This window comes from Ornithorhynchus anatinus, chromosome 20 (assembly GCF_004115215.2).
Source record: "Ornithorhynchus anatinus isolate Pmale09 chromosome 20, mOrnAna1.pri.v4, whole genome shotgun sequence".
Lineage (NCBI taxonomy): Eukaryota > Metazoa > Chordata > Mammalia > Monotremata > Ornithorhynchidae > Ornithorhynchus > Ornithorhynchus anatinus.
In genome coordinates, this window is record NC_041747.1 from 23895320 (window position 1) to 23911636 (window position 16317).

General features: G+C 42.8%; 1 protein-coding gene across 2 annotated transcripts in view; it reads left to right on the forward strand.

Annotated features, from left to right (window-relative positions):
* Positions 1-16317, forward strand: part of MAML2 (mastermind like transcriptional coactivator 2) — a 292052-nt gene that overhangs the window by 205763 nt on the left and 69972 nt on the right. The window lies entirely within an intron of this gene.

A 16317-nucleotide genomic window follows, 5' to 3' on the forward strand; every position in this document is an offset into this window, starting at 1 on the left:
TTTTTTTTCCATCCCGACTGTTGTGGTGTTTGCATGGGGCAAGCCGCAAACTAAAGATGGGAGTGACCTCTTTTAATTATTCAGCGGTCGTTAACGGGCCCAAGGTTTGGCTGTTTTGCAGGAGCTCGGTGGGGTGTCCCGAAAGGCTATTATTTTTGAGGGAAACAGCAGAGAACATGAAAGGATGCAGTGCAGCCCACAGATAGCGTTACATCACCTCCCATTATCACACACCATTGGAGAAGCGGCGAGGCTCAGTGGAAAGAGCCCGGGCTTGGGAGTCAGAGATCACGGGTTCAAATCCCGGATCTGCCACTTGTCAGCTGTGTGACTTTGGGCAAGTTACTCAACTTCTCTGTGCCTCAGTTACCTCATCTGTAAAATGGGATTAAGACTGTGCGCCTCACGTGGGACAACCTGATTACCCTGTAGCTACCCCAGCGCTTAAAACAGTGCTCTGCACATAGTAAGTGCTTAACAAATACCAATTGTACATATATATATATTGTACAATATATATATGTATTGTACATAGCCCACTAAACATGACCAAGTGGGCAGAGGGACCGGAAAATAAGAATCCTACCCCTGGAGGAACAGAGTGGACTTTAGTTTGAGAAGTGTCATGGGCATGAGGCAGATTGACAGGGATCCAAACAGAAACAAAATAGCAGGCCCCTTTCTATCCAGAAAGGCAGCCTATGGACCCGGAAATGATTTTCAACCTGAATAACCCATAAAAGACCCTTCGCTTCCTCTGGTCTTAGCCCAAAATTACCTTGGCCCTGGAGGAGGACTAGAATAGACAGATCATACTCAATTCTTCTTAATGCCTGTTTCCATCACACTGTAAGGGAATTAGGAGACATCCGCCCATGAATATGCCTCTGTCTGGAAAAAATGGTAACATATACATGTGCGACATCGGTCGAGATGCGAATATTATGATACGGATTTTCCTATGTGCTGGGTTCATCTGGAACAAAACCCCTGTGATATAGGAGAACTGAGCACTGGTGAAAACTGAAATTGAAATATGCTTGTTGGGCACACGCCCTTCATTTCAGACAAATTTGATAAGGAACTCTCTGCAGACCTCTCCTCTGAGAAATTGCCTCCAGGGGCTAAGAATAAGATGCTGAAAAGTTTGGTGGCAGACACAAAAGAAAAGCTGAAATAGTACATAAAATAATGTAGAGGTAACATAGAAGAAAAAGTTCAGAGTCCAACGAGCCCAGTCGGAAAGAGGATCCTAGAGGCATCACAGTGCTGCCCCCCAGATCATCAAGAGTCCAGTCACAACCAAAGCTTTCCCAACATTCTAACATTTTTGAAGGTCACATGCCATTGCGGCTTAACACCTAGGGCATGATGGAAGCTAAGGGATCACCATAGGAAAATCAGCAGGGTCTCCCAGTGATTTTGCTTGGCAATCTGATGGAAAGAGCTGAACTGAGTAGGTCAGAGAAAATATGCAGTAAATTAATAGGAGAAGTATCTGGAAAATGCTAAATGTATTGAGGATGATTGCCTTAGTGTGGGATAGGTACGTGAAATATGACTCTATATATCTCATTGTCTGAATGTCATATATGGGAGTCTCAGAGGTTGCGGACTTTCTGTTTGTGTCCCATGCATTTAGTTTTTTGGTTGTATGATTTCGGTTGAGATTTCACTGGAAAACTTCAGGGTGGCTCACTGTCTTGGGTCACCATTGACCAGATTGTGAACAATTGATATTGGATGCAAAAACCTGAATATACTGAATATACTCTCCAATGACTCCAGATTCTTCTCTGGAAAAACCAATTATTTCCTCCTTGGCTTTAGAAGGAAAAAAATCCTCTTTCAAAGGCTCCCTCTTTGTCCAAACCCCCTGTACTAAGCTCACAGGAGCTTCACCCAGCATGTTTATGATGGCTCATTCTCTTCTCCTGCCCCTTATTCACAAAGGAGTAACTAGGGACTGTGTAATTTCAAGGTGTCAATTGCTAACTGGCAGAAGAGATCTATATCCTGGAAATAAACCTGGGAGTCTGGTGCTCTCCCAGAATTGTTTCAACTTCACTTTTGACAGCAGAAAATACAAACCTGTTCTTGTTGGCCAAAATAGCTAAATCTCTATTTATGTCAAGGAAGATAAGTAGTCCTCTATGACTTTAACAACCTAAAGCATTTTAAGTGAGAGCTCAAAGCTTGTGCTTTCCCCACTTGTCACACTTATTTTGTGACAAACTTTGGAAGATTTATATTAGAATTTGCCAGTGGGAGGTCTTGAGCCTTGGAGAGATTAGACATGTCCTTCAGGATCCTGTTGCAGAAGGGTAAACACAGTTTGTTGGGGTATTGTGTTTATATTTTTGAGGTATAAACACGAAAGACTTCGCTTCTCCTTCAACTTTCAGACCCTTGTACCTTTGGGCGGGGTGGGAGTGGGAAATGCAAACAACCTGGAGGAGCGCAAATCCCTCCACCATGAGAAGGGAATGTGTCTGTTGTATTGTTAGAGCGTACCCTCCCAATTGCCTAGTACAGTACTCTGCGCACAGTAAATGCTCAGTAAATATGATGGACTCACTGACTTATTGACCATTGATACCATATATGTATAAGACCCAGGCCCAGAGACAAATATGGTTTAGAGGAGGAGCTGTGATGGTCTGCCTCTATGGTTGGGTTAGGAAATTCGCTGTAGGCCATCTGGGAAGATGGGTCACCAAATTGACTCTAGCAGCTTCCAGTAACCGAATGCTTCTTTTTTAGCTTGGAAGAGTTGCTTAGTGTCTAAAGGGAGCTCACTGTTTATGGTATTCATTTTGTGATTACCTTGCGATAGGCCCTGGGGTAGATTATAGCATGACCTATCGGACGTGCTACCAGCCCCACGTGGGACTGTACCGTGTAGGTGGGGGTAGGTGAGAATGGTAGCAACGGATGACAACATCAAGAAGCAACAGAGTCAACAAGCCAAGGAGCAGCATGGCTTAGTGGGAAGAGGCTGGTCCCTGGGAGTCAGAGGACATGGGTTCTAATGACAGCTTTGCCACATTTCTGCCCTGTGACCTTGGGCAAGTCACTTAACTTCTCTGTGCCTCAGTTACCTCATCTGTAAATTGGGGGTTAAAACTGTGAGCCCCATCTGGGACAGGAACTATGTCCAACCTGATTACCTTGTATCTAACTCAGTGCTTAGAAGAGTGCTTGGCACAAAGTAAGTGTTTAACAGATATTACATTTATTTATCAATTGATTAGTGGTATTTATCAAGCACTTACCATGTGCAGAGCACTGTACTCAGCACTTGGGAAAACATAATTCAAGATGACAAACCATTGCCACCTCCCTGGATTGTAACGTTAGGGGACCAGAATAACCCTGGGGCCACTGGAGAATGGTGGTGGATCAGTTCACCCTCGAGTAGTGCTCTAGGTCAGGTTCCAGAAAATTCAAGAAAAATTAGATAGACTTCATCAAATTGCCATCTTTATGATGTCATCACGTTCTGCTGCATTATCTTGTATATGATCATCTTGCATCTACTCCAGTGCTCAGTACAGAGCTTGACGTGTAGTAAGCCCTTAAATTCCACAGTGATTACTGTTGAAGGCCTGAAGACAGCGTGTGACATCACATGTGACTTTCTTATGAAAATTGGAATGAAAGATTCCTCTGATTATAAATCATCCTGGCGAATAAGGCAGTTAACCACATTCCAACAGAAAATTAAGCTTCCAGGGGGCCGAGCATCAGTCATACATTCAGGACTGCACCCAAACCATTACAAAGCCAACTAAATTTGACACTTTGCGAGAAGAAAATATTTGCCAAAGGTGAATACTGCCAATGGAATTTCTATTTTCTGAGTTCTAAAGCAATAGGAGTAATCTGTGAATGCTTCACCTAAAGCTTTATGCAGAGTTCCCCTTTATGTTGTTAAGCATGGACTTTGGAGCCCCCGTCCTCCCCAAAATGAATTAAATAGCAGCGTGGCCTAGTGGAAAGAACATAGCTTCAACATTTACTTACTGTGTGACCTCGTGCGCAACACTTAACTTCTCTGTCCCTCGGTTCCCCCATCTGAAAATGGGGATACAATACCTGTTCTCCTTCCTACTAAAACTGTGAGCCCTATGTGGAATATGATTATTTTGTATTTACCTCAGCACTTAGAACAATAATGACTGATTTTTGAAAAAATTATTGCCTATTGGAAAGTAACGGGACCTGGGAGTCAGGAGGTCTGGGCTCTAATCTCAGCTCTGCCACTGGCCTGCTCTATGACTTTGGGCAAGTCACTTCACTTCTCTGTGCCTCAGTTTCCTCATCTATATAAATGGAGATTAAATACCTGTTCTAACCCCTTGCCACTCCCTTAGATTGTGAGCCCCAGGTGGGATAGGGACTATGTCCAACCTGATTATCTTTTACCTACTCCAGTGCTTATTGCAGTGTTTGGCACAAAGCAAGTGCTAAACAAATTCTATCATTATTATCATCATCACTATCATTAATTATAATAATAATTCTTATAAAACATATCCTGTATGACCAAATAAAATAATATAAATCAGTAGCCTCCTAGAAGTAAAGAATAATTGTCGACTGGCAACTTTGTAGTTCCACCCTGGTATGAGCCATCTTTTTAGGCACATCATTGGGAGCTGTATGTTCCAGCATCAGAAGTGTGATGTAGTGTGTAGAATATCAAATTTTCTTTGGGGGAGGTGGGGTGGATGGGGTGGAGAGGCAGATTAGATTCCAAGATTGGGAATTAGACTGAGAGGAAAGTCTGGCAGATCTTTAACTGCCCTGTGCATTGATGCTGCTACTCCATAGAATCCCCACTTGTACCTGTTATAATTAGTTTTGCTTCATATAATCAGCTGTCGGTTCTCATCAGCTCAGAGTTTTCGACATTTTGGGTGTGGAATTCAAGGGAAATCAAAAACCATTTAACCGCCCCCCAAATTGTTAAACTTGCCCATTAACAGTTCATGAAGGTCATGTACAAAGAAAGGAGAGGCTGGAGTTAGTTAGGGCAAAAGGCTCTCTAGACATGAAACTGGATCTGTCAGAATACTGAGACTCCTGGGAGTCTGGGAGCCCCATGTGGGACAGGGACTAGGTCTGACCTGATTATTTTGTATTTGGACTCTCCCAACCATTTAGTATAGTGCTCTGCACACAGTAAGTGCTCAAAAATACCACTGAATGATTGATTGATCTTGTATTTACCCCAGCAGGTAGTACTTTCCTAGGCACATGATCCGCATTAACTTCCCACTATCGTTATAATCATCATCATCATTACTATTATCAAAGAGAGGTATTACTAATGAATCAGAATCGTTGACATTGTCATGTTTCAGGCAGTGTTTGCACAGACACATACAAACACACACACACACACACACACATCCTCTCACAAAAGACATACAGCTCTCTAGTTCCTAATTAGAAAGCTCAGGCTTTAAATTTACATCGGATACAATGAGTCTGAACAATAAAGTGGCTCCAAGCAGTAAAAGATCAGGGTTGAGAATAAAACCGCAAAGAGAATGCCCATTTCCTCACAGCTCATGGAATGGAGGTTTTCAAAATCTGGCAATGTGTGGGGGCGCGGAGGAGGAGAAAATGGAACAGGAGGTCTTCCATGCACTTGCCTCAATAGCTGGTCCCCCACTGTGGCACACGGACACTGTCAAATCAATAATTACTCCAGCGAGCTATCGTGAAATCTAATTTTATCATGTAAAAACAACCCAATTCACTTTGCCATTAACCTTCCTTCCTCAACTGACAGAGCACCCTCTTCAGGAAATGGAAACAGTGTCCAGAATTTCCTTGGAGCCGTCCCTCAGGCCCTGCATCCCCCTCAACCCTCCCTCATCTTTGGAATATCATTCGATCAGAGCCATGGGAAGTCTAGGTAGCCCTAATCAAGTGAGCCGAATTGAATGGGTTACTATAATCCATCCTGGAATAACCTAATCGTGGTCCCAAGAAGGAGCCCCGTTAGATTTCCTGGAGAGATGATGGATCACCTTAAACTGAGTCTGGCAGCAGAATTCTGGTCCAGGGAGCGATAGTGATAAGTTTTTATAAACAGCATTTTAATAGTAATTGTGGTATTTTTAAGCTCTTACTATGTGCCAGGCACTGTCCTAAACGCTGGGGTAAAGCCAAGTTAAATAGGTTGGATTCTAGACTGTGAGCCCATTGTTGGGTAGGGATTGTCTCTATCTGTTGCTGAATTGTACTTTCCAAGTGCTTAGTACAGCGCCCTGCACACAGTAAGCACTCAATAGATATGGCTGAAGGAATGAAACAGTCCCTGTCCCACATAGGACTCACAGTCTTAATCCCCATTTTACAGATGAGGTAACTGAGACCCAAAGAAGTGAAGTGACTTGACCAAGGTCACACAGCAGACAAGTGGCAGAGCTGGGATTAGTGCCTAGGTCCTTCAGACTTTCAGGCCTATACTCTCTCCAGTAGGCCACACTCCTGCTTCTCATTTTATCAAGGATTTTCCACAGCATGGCATTAACCTCTGCAATTTTAGGAAAATATACACAAAAAATATGTGGCCCACAGCAGCCCTGTAATGCTCTGTAATTTCGGACTTCTCATTTGGGGCTTTCACCTCCCAGCTGCGGATGATACTCTGAATACTCACTAAGCAGAGAAACAGCGCAGAGTAGTAGATAGAGCACAGACCTAGAAGTCAGAAGGACTTGGATTCTAATCCCACCCCTGCCACTTGCCTGTTGTGTGACCTTGGGCAAGTTACTTCACTTCTCTAGGCCTCAGTTACTGCATCTGTAAAAAGGGGATTAAAGTTGTGAGCCCCATGTGGGGCAGGAACTGTGTCCAGCCCAATTTGCTCATTTCCACCTCAGCGTTTACTAGAGTGCCTGGCATATAGTAAGGGCTTAATAAATACTGCAATTATTATTATTATTACTGTTGTTCTTATTATTAGTCAGGGAAGACCTCCTGGAGGCCTCAGAGGCCTTTCCAGACTAACGCCTCAATTCCCCATCCTGTACCCCCTCTGCATCATCTAAGCATTTGGATCTGTACCCCCAGCCCTGCAGCACTTATGTATGTATCTGTAGTCCCTGCCATTTCTCTTATCTATAATTCATTTTACTGTTTGTCTGGGAACGAGGCCCAGTGAGTAGGTTAGTTTGAGAGGTAGTATGAGAGGTGGGGTGTAGTGGGGGAACATTGAGTGTAAGTAGCAAGGAGAGAGCTGATTAAAAAGATCATTAAAGCCAACCGTCAGGGGTCTTTGCTTGTTACAGAGAGGAATTAGTGACATATCAGGGAGGTTCCTTTGGTTCAATGGTTGGGAACCTCTGCAGTGAAACCTTTGCCCGCAGAGCACATCTTATCCCAGGCCCCCAAATATTTGTTTATGTCCACACTATCAGAAACTGTTTATGTTTGACAAGGAATAAGGCTGGGGCTGATAGAAGGGAGGGGGAGAAAGAAAGGGAAGGAAGGAAGAAAAAGAGGGAGGAAGGAAGGAAGGGAAACAGTGGATGGACAGAAGGAAGGAAAACAATGTATGGCAGGAAGGGAAGGATTGAGGGCAGGAAGGGAAGGATTGAGGGAAGGAAGGAAAAAAAGGAAACATGGGCTCACAGAAATTTTTGGGTTGCTCTGGCTGAGTAAAGAAACCAGTTAAGTTTGATCTTTGGTGATTTGCTTTTTCCTGTTTTCAAATTCAAGTGAAGAATTCTGTGCATATTTTTTACTGCACAATTAAAATTGGGTCAGTGCTAAATGGATGCGAAATGGACAAGGATTGTAGGACCCCAATCCTGGCTCAGCTCCCACCAGTTGAGTTATCTAAAGCTTCTAAATGGATTTTATTATCAGGGGAGTGAAAGGTTGAGCTGTGAGAAGTGATATAGCCCAAACTCCAAGCATGGGAAAGAATTAGAATTCTTGTGGGCAAATGTTAGATCCAAAAGGGAAGACAGTTTGGGAGATGCCTTCTCACTGGGTAGTTTTACCGGCTTTGGTGGCTTATATTCTTCAAGCCAGGAGACCGAGGAGTTGAATGAAATGTTCGAAAATGTTGTTGCCATGTTGTTAAATGCATGAAGGCTGCAGTAAACTTCCCTGGGAATGGAATCCCGTGCCAAACTTGAATGCCGAGTTTCCCCCAGGGGACCGCATCCTAGCTTGGAGTGAAGGAAGTTACTGTGAGAAGTTGAAGCAGGCAGCAATAAAGATCTGGATTTGTGTCCGCATGTCAGGAAAAACAAAACTTCACTGCCATTGCACTCTTTGCGGTGCATGTGGGATCGATTTAAAATTTCACGGAGAGAAAACAGTAAATGGAGGAAGAGGGAAGTACTCTTGTCTCCCCAGGCTGGCACATGCCAGTGCTCTCATAACAAGATGTTTGCCATTTACTACCCTTGGGATTTTACACGTTTGCCTAGCACAGATGACTGTGTTCAAGATTCTAAACGGCTGAGCACTGCGGATGACGTTCATGTCATGCCTCACCAAACTACATTAAAAATAAATTTCAGTTGCAAATTCCTCCAATCTTTTCTTCAGAATTCCCTCACTCAATCACTGTACAAAGTTGGAAAATAGGAGAATTCATCAACAGGGTATTTTCGAAAGCCCAGGACTGAAACTCTGGCAAAGCATAACAAATGTTATTCATTTAAATATGCATGTTTGATGTTTGAGGTAATGCTTCTGCGAATCCTTAGGGAGAGGATATTGTGGAGTGAAAATAATACCTCGAGTAGCCAAATGGCATAGACTATTAGACATGTGTGATCGAGATGAAAGGCCCCCTACCTTTAGTAATTGGTGAGGATAAAAAAACCCCTCTTGCATATTTACTTTTGTAGTGCAGAGCAAGTAAACCACAGTGCTAAATCTTTCCCCCTAGTAATTTTCCAGGAACTTCTATTGCGGGGACTGAAAGAATTAGGAGAATTTGCATTTGGCTAAATGACAGAAAACAAAACATTGAACTTTTGATCACAGCAAAGGGAAACTGTAAAACAGGCGAATCTGTTATCTGCTTCTCTAGGATTGGGATTTCACTGACAGGAAATAGTATTTTGGACTCTTGATTTCCTTGCCACTGGTGCCTGTTTCTAGTTTTCTGACAGGATTAAAAAAATAAAGAAAAACATAGAGGCAGCAACAGATTTGTTTTCAGGGGCAATATGCAATAAGATATTGGGAAATTTAATGGAAGAGGGAAAAATATATGGGCCATTGAACATCTAATACCCTGAGCAACTCCCCTGAGAATACTGCCTTTGAAAATGCATGTTTTTCCTTCAGTATATTTAGTTTTATATTTGCAATGAGAATTTTTCAGTACTCTAGTTGAAAAGTAGCCAGTCAGATCATGCTCCTTGTATTTGCTGACCTTCTCCCTGTCATCCTTTGGTTTAATTAATTTTAGAGTAGGAGTCATCCAGAGCACAATATGTTACACTCCACCTATCTTAGCTCTCTTTACTCTCTTGTCCTTATTTATTTATTTGGCACTGACAGAACATTCAAAAAGGTGAGGACTCTTCCCTCAGGGCACCCTGATTCAATTAGAGAAAGCTCTTTATGAGACTCTAACTGTTATTTCCTTGTCAAAAGTGATCTCTGGTCTTCCGTTCTTATCAGTGAGGCAGTTTCCAGTACTTTCTACCACCATTTCTCTGTGATTGTAAACAGCTCTGCAGCTTGAACAAAATAAAAAGCATGTTTCCCAATCCTCCCATCATGGGTAATGGGATAATCAAGCAACCAGTCAATCATATTTACTGAGTACTTACTGTATTCAGGGTACTGTACTAAGCCCTGAGGAGAGTACAATATAACGGAGTTGGTTGACATGTTCCCTGACCACTACAAGCTTACAGTTTGCCCAGAAGGGTGTGGTGAAAAACCACTGGTGGGCCCCTCACCATTTTCCTCACTGTTCAGGGTTTTGTAAACTTTAATCAAGCCCCCTCTTAATCGTGATCCTGCCATACTGATACATCCTACTTCCGTCCCCTTGTTAGTTTTGTTTTCTCTTTTCTGTAACTTTTCCAGCTGTGTTTTGTCCTTAAGATGTGGGGACTAGAGTTAAATGCAGTATATTAAATGTGGTTTCATGGTGGTTTTAGATAGTGGCAGACAAACATTATCGAGGTGGAAACATTGTGAATCCAACAATGCAGTACAAAAAATACTTCTCATAGATCCAGCCATTGTCAAATTGTATGACTTGAAATAAATATTGTATTCATTCATTCATTCACCCAGTAGTATTTATTGAGTACTTACTGTGTGTGCAGAACACTGTACTAAGTACTTGGGAGAGTACAACAATGAACAGTATAGTGCCTGGCCCAGAGTAAGCACTTCACAAATATCACAGTTATTATAAACAGACACATTCCTTGCCCATAAGGAGGTTACAGTCTAGAGGTAGGGAGACAGACATGAATAGAAATAAATAAATTACAGATGTGTACATAATGCTGTGGGGCTGGGAGGGGGGAAGAATAAAGGGAGTAAGTCAAGGCAATGCAGACGGGAGGGGGAGAAGATAGGGGTGCGGAGGGGAGGCTTAGAGAGGGAAGGCCTCTTGGGGGAGATGTGCCTTCAATTAGACTTTGAAGCTGGGTACAGTAATCATCTGTTGGATTTGAGGAGTGAGGGAATTCCATGCCCTTTTTGTGCTTTACTTACAAAGCATTTTAGTACTTGATAAGAGAGATTTGCCATTACCCCAAATCAATAAATACCATTGATGATAATGAAAACAAGTAGCCTCCTCCATGAACTTGTATGCTCTGTGACCTTGGGCAAGTCATTTAACTTCTCTGTGCCTCAGTTTCCTTATCTGTAAAATGAGGATTCGATACCTGTTCTCCCTCCTACTTAAACTGCGAACCCCAGGGGTACTGGGAGGGAACTGTCTGAACTGATTACCTAGTATCGACCCCCCATAACTCATTGTAAGGGCTTAACAGATACCACAAGTATTATTATCATTACCATCATCATCATCATTATTATTATTACAGCATTTGAAGCCTGTAGACATTTCAGCAAATCTAACCCTGGAACTTAACAAGTAACAAACCTCTCTTGCATTGTGTTTAAGAGACCTTTTTGACTGTGTGGTGAGGGTGACAGTGAGCCAGATTTTTATACTTGCTATTAGTGTTTCAATGCCCCTCTTGCTAGAATATCAGAGATAATGTTAAGCTTATTGCAAAACTTAGCAGTAGATCCCTTTCACCCAGAGAAATTGTCATTGTTCTCAGTTGTAGCTACTTGTTCTTTAATTAGGAGTAAAGCTAGCAAAATAAGGAATCAAACAAAAGAAAATTGAGAAGTCAAATGGAGGAGGATGATTTGAAACCAAAAGGAGAAACCTTTTATTTAAGCTAAACCATCATTTGTATGCCCCAGAAAAAGGATGAGCAGTGCAAAGAATGTAAAACAATCCAACTAAATTATTCACTATTGTTCCAATACTAATGCAGAGGCCAAAGTATCACCATTGAATATTAAATAGCCAGGGCTGGTGCTTAATGATGGGGTTCCAGGCTCAAGAAAAGGGAAGAATGCTCATACTCAATGATCGCTCTTACAATAATTAAAAAAAAAATCTTCCCAGAGGGAAACTGTACCTCTTTGTGGGTATTTAAGGGAAGCTAAATGCTCAGGGGAGACATTTCCTTTTGACAGACGGAGGCCCCAGTCTACAGTTTTGGCCTCCACGTGGAGAAGCAGCGTGGCTCAGTGGAAAGAGCATGGGCTTTGGAGTCAGGGCTCATGAGTTCGAATCCCAGCTCTGCCACTTGTCGGCTGTGTGACTGTGGGCAAGTCACTTAACTTCTCCGTGCCTCAGTTCCCTCATCTGTAAAATGGGGATTAAGACTGTGAGCCCCACGTGGGACAACCTGATTCCCCTATGTCTACCCCAGTGCTTAGAACAGTGCTCGGCACATAGTAAGCGCTTAACAAATGCCAACATTATAAATTTAAGATGGAGACAAATGGCTTTTTTGATCACTTTTGGCCTGCCATTGTTCCCTCACAGTTCGCTCTACAGTACAGTTAGAGACACAAGAGAGGATTTGGCCTCTGCATTGATTCTATCAGTGCACTGGGGTGCACTGCATTCTAGAGCCCCAGATCTACTGGACAATAACTTTGATTTTGGGGGACCATGGCTGCTTTAATGTGGGGTCTGATCTTCTTTAGGAGGATCCTTTTTTATGGGGAATGGAATCAAATCTCTCAGAGAAAGTAAAGTTAGCATTATTTCACAGCTGGCTTAAAATAAGCCATTTGAATGTATTTTGATGTTCAATTATACTCATTTGGACCCAGGAGTGGGACAACCCCTGTGAATCATTCCCTTTTGCCTGTGAGCAAGTATGCAAACAAACACAATTAAAAATGATTTGCGATCGACCATTCAGGGTGCCATAGGATACATTCAGAAGTGCTGAGGAGGGGAAGTAGATCGCTAACCGGAATGGAGCCTTTGCCAGGCAATTAATACATTATTACTAGAATTGTTTAGGCCAGTGACTTCTTTCCTCTTCTAGGAATGCATTTTCTATTGTGATTTGTTGAACTGGTGACTGAGTCTGCTCTGAGCTAAGCCAGATCTATCTCTAAGACCTCAGAAAAGGGCAAAGTGAGGAGGGGGTTGACACTCACCCACCAAACACAGTTTGGGTAGCTGATTCAGTCCCCAGAGTTGTTATTTTTGGTTCTGAGTTTGTGTACATCCACAGTTACAGTCCATAAATCAATGGACTAAGGCACTAAGCACTTCAAGGTAGTCAGTGCTTAGTGGATACAGCCTCAAGTGATGCAGTAGGTAGGGAAATAGGATGGAGGCAATTAGAGGTTAATTAGGGAAGGCTTCCTGGAGGAGATGTAATTTTAGCAGGGCAAGAAAGATGAGAGAGTTGTGGTCTGCAGGATGAAAGAGAGAGGAAGTTTCAGGACGGACAAAGGGTGTGAGCAAGGAGGTCAACACAACCTTAGGAAGCAGCATAGCCTAGTGGGAAGAGCATAGGCCTGGGTCTGCCCACTGCTTGCTGGGGGAAATTGGGCAAGCCATGTAACTTCTCTTTGCCCCAGTTTCCCCTTCTGTAAAATGTGGATTCGAAACCTGTTTTTCTCCCACTTACATTTTAGGCCCCCTAAAGGATGGAGACTGTGCATAAGCCACCTGATAAAAGCTGAGAGGGTGGAGGAGATTGATGAGTCAGCAGGACTGAGGTGGCAAAGAAATTAATTAGGGCATATGCCTTGGCTTCATTCAAATTCCCAAGGAGGAAAGTAAATGTATGTTTGTGCCCCAGGTCCAGAGTTACATTAGACATGGAATCACCCCTTAAAGTAAGCTAGGGAAAAACTCATCCAGATTGGTTTTTCACATTCCTTGACCACATCTAGCGACCATTTCAGAAACATCTAGGAAATCGCCAGTGAGGGGCTATTCCAGTGTTGAGAATGAGAGAGGATGCGAGTTGGGCTACCTACTCTCTACCTTCCCTGTCCATGCTGCTTGCAGTGGCAAGTGGTGGCAGCAAGATAATAATAATGATAATAGTAGTAGTGTTTTTAAGTGCCAACTATATGCTAAGCCCTGCAGTACATACAAAATAACCAGAGCTGGGTCTCACATGGGGTTTACCCTCTAAAGAGGGAGGGAGAGCAGGTACCTATTCTCCATTTGATAGATGAGGAAGCTGAGGCTCAGAGAAGCTAAGTGACTTACCCAAGGTCACGCAGCAGGCAAGTGGCATGATGAAGACCCAGATTTCACTATAGGTACTAGAGTCAATAGACTATAGCTACAGGCATGGCTGAAAACCTGCCATCCTGTCTGTTCCCACCTTTCTCTGGCCCTGTCACCCCTCCCCCCGGCCTCCTATTTCATCAGGAGCAGATGGCAGGGGGGAAGTGTGCTCAGGACAGAAGACCAAGAGCAGGGGGAGAGACTGGAGGGATCCTCTGGCATTTCCCCACATGACTCAGGTGTTGGGACGAGTCAAGGTACAGCAAATCCAACAGTGGAAAACAAGACTCTTCAAAAATGGATTTTGGGTGCCATCTATTCTTGAACTGAGACAGAACTCTCCTGTACCTTATCAATCAGCTCAGAAAAACTGCCGTAATTGTGAGCTGCTGATCTGAAGAATGTCTTTTCACTTAATCATTTCTGGCCCACACATTTCATGAGAAGTTGATTCACCATGTTTCTGGCCAACTTTTTTTTTTTCCTCCACTTTCAAGATACTGCAGCTTAATCCTCCAAGTGGTTCTTCCTTTAGACTATGGGGAGCATTACAGAGCAGATTTTTTTTTTCCTTCCCCAGTGAGAAGTAGCAGCTTAACCAAAGTCCAACGACCTGTCTCTTAAATCAGGAGCAAAGAGCTGCTTTTCTTATTAGTGTTAAGGGGACTCAAATCAGCATAAACTATTACAATCTAAAGATGCAAGAAAACAAACCTTGCCTTATCTCCACTCTGAGCATCTGGGATTTTGAAAGAACTCCTGTAGGATACAACTAATATAATTGAATAGTCTCTAAGTTTAAGGGTGATGTACACATTATGATTATGACTCACCACAATAATGATATAATGAATAAGTAACAATGCGTCTTTTACTTTTGACATTTGTGTAAGGTGAAAAGAAAACCTGCTTGACTAGAAAAGAGTGTCAGGACCGATCCTTCCCCGGAAGATTTATTTCTTATTTACCTTCCCAAGTAGTCTCCTAATAAAAATGCCCTTTTCCTTTTCAATTTCGCTGGGTCTGTTTATAGGCATTTTTTATTCCTTTATCAGCCTTCTGCCCGGAGTGTGCTGAAAAATGTTAAAATCCTGTACAGAGGTCAGCCAAATCTTTAACTCTGCAACTTGAAACTTATGGCATATTGGTGCTTGAAGTTTCCAGTTGGGAAGGTATAGAAGAATTGTTACTTTCAAAAAACGATGCTTCTCTTTTCAGAAAGCCAAGTCTTGTTACTTACGTGTACATATTCCCACGAGGAAACATAAATCATGAAAACCTCTAAGGGGGACTGTTTAGGTTTTAAATCCTTGTTTACCAGTGACTGATTAAAAAGGATGATTTAAAAAAACCTCAAATGGGGATTTAATCCTTAAAAGAAGAAGTACTTCATGTATTGGAACGTCACCTATTTTGCCCAGAGGAAGGGGATTATGCGATTGCTTTTGTGTTTGGAATGATGGTGGCTAGAGAGTCCCTGACATAAGAGACTTGCTTACTGAAATAGAAACATCACTATTATATGGACTTGCATTTGGCGGCAAGTAACACACACACTTGAACAGAATTGGTCTGTTGTTGTTTGCTTAAATCCACATTCTGTGCTGGAAGAAGACATTTTAAGAGTCACCCCTGGCCTTGAAGGGTTGCTTTCGAAATAGCAATTTGCCGAAGCTGAAAGTAATGGCAGAGTTTTAAGAGATGCTACCACTCCTTCCAAATGAGCTGATAGCATACCAAAGCATACCAAAGCGACCGCGGCTGAAGGAAAGTGACAGGAGAGAGGGGCCTGGGCTAAGATAGGGGTGGGTTGGTCCAGGAAACTCTGGGGATGATGATAATAATAATAAAAATAACAATAATAATAGTGGTATTCATTAAGCGCTTACTATGTGACAGGCACTGTACTGAGCACTGGGGAATAATAATAATAATAATGTTGGTATTTGTTAAGCGCTTACTATGTGCCGAGCACTGTTCTAAGCGCTGGGATAGATACAGGGTAATTGGGTTGTCCTACGTGAGGCTCACAGTTAATCCCCATTTTACAGATGAGGTAACTGAGGCACAGAGAAGTTAAATGACTTGCCCAAAGTCACACAGCTGACAAGTGGCAGAGCCAGGATTCGAACTCATGACCTCTGACTCCCAAGCCCGTACTCTTTCCACTGAGCCACGTTGCTTCTCTAAGTGTGGCCCTGAAGAGAAGTCAGTGAGGTAAAAAGGCGTGTGTTCTGAGCCCTGCCCTCTTGGCGGCTAAACCATGCATTGTTATTCCTCAGAGGAATGAATCCTGACTTAGGTTGGGCAAATCCATCAAGCGGTTGTGTTCATTGAGCACTTACTGTGTGCACAGCACTGGTACTCTTTGCTTTGGAGAGTTCATTGTAACAGACTTGGTAGACATGTTCTCTTCCCACAATGAGCTGACAAGCCTGCATTGGTCCTGCAAGACCCGGGACTATGTGTCATTTGTTAAGCTTTAGTATGTGCTGAGCGCTGGG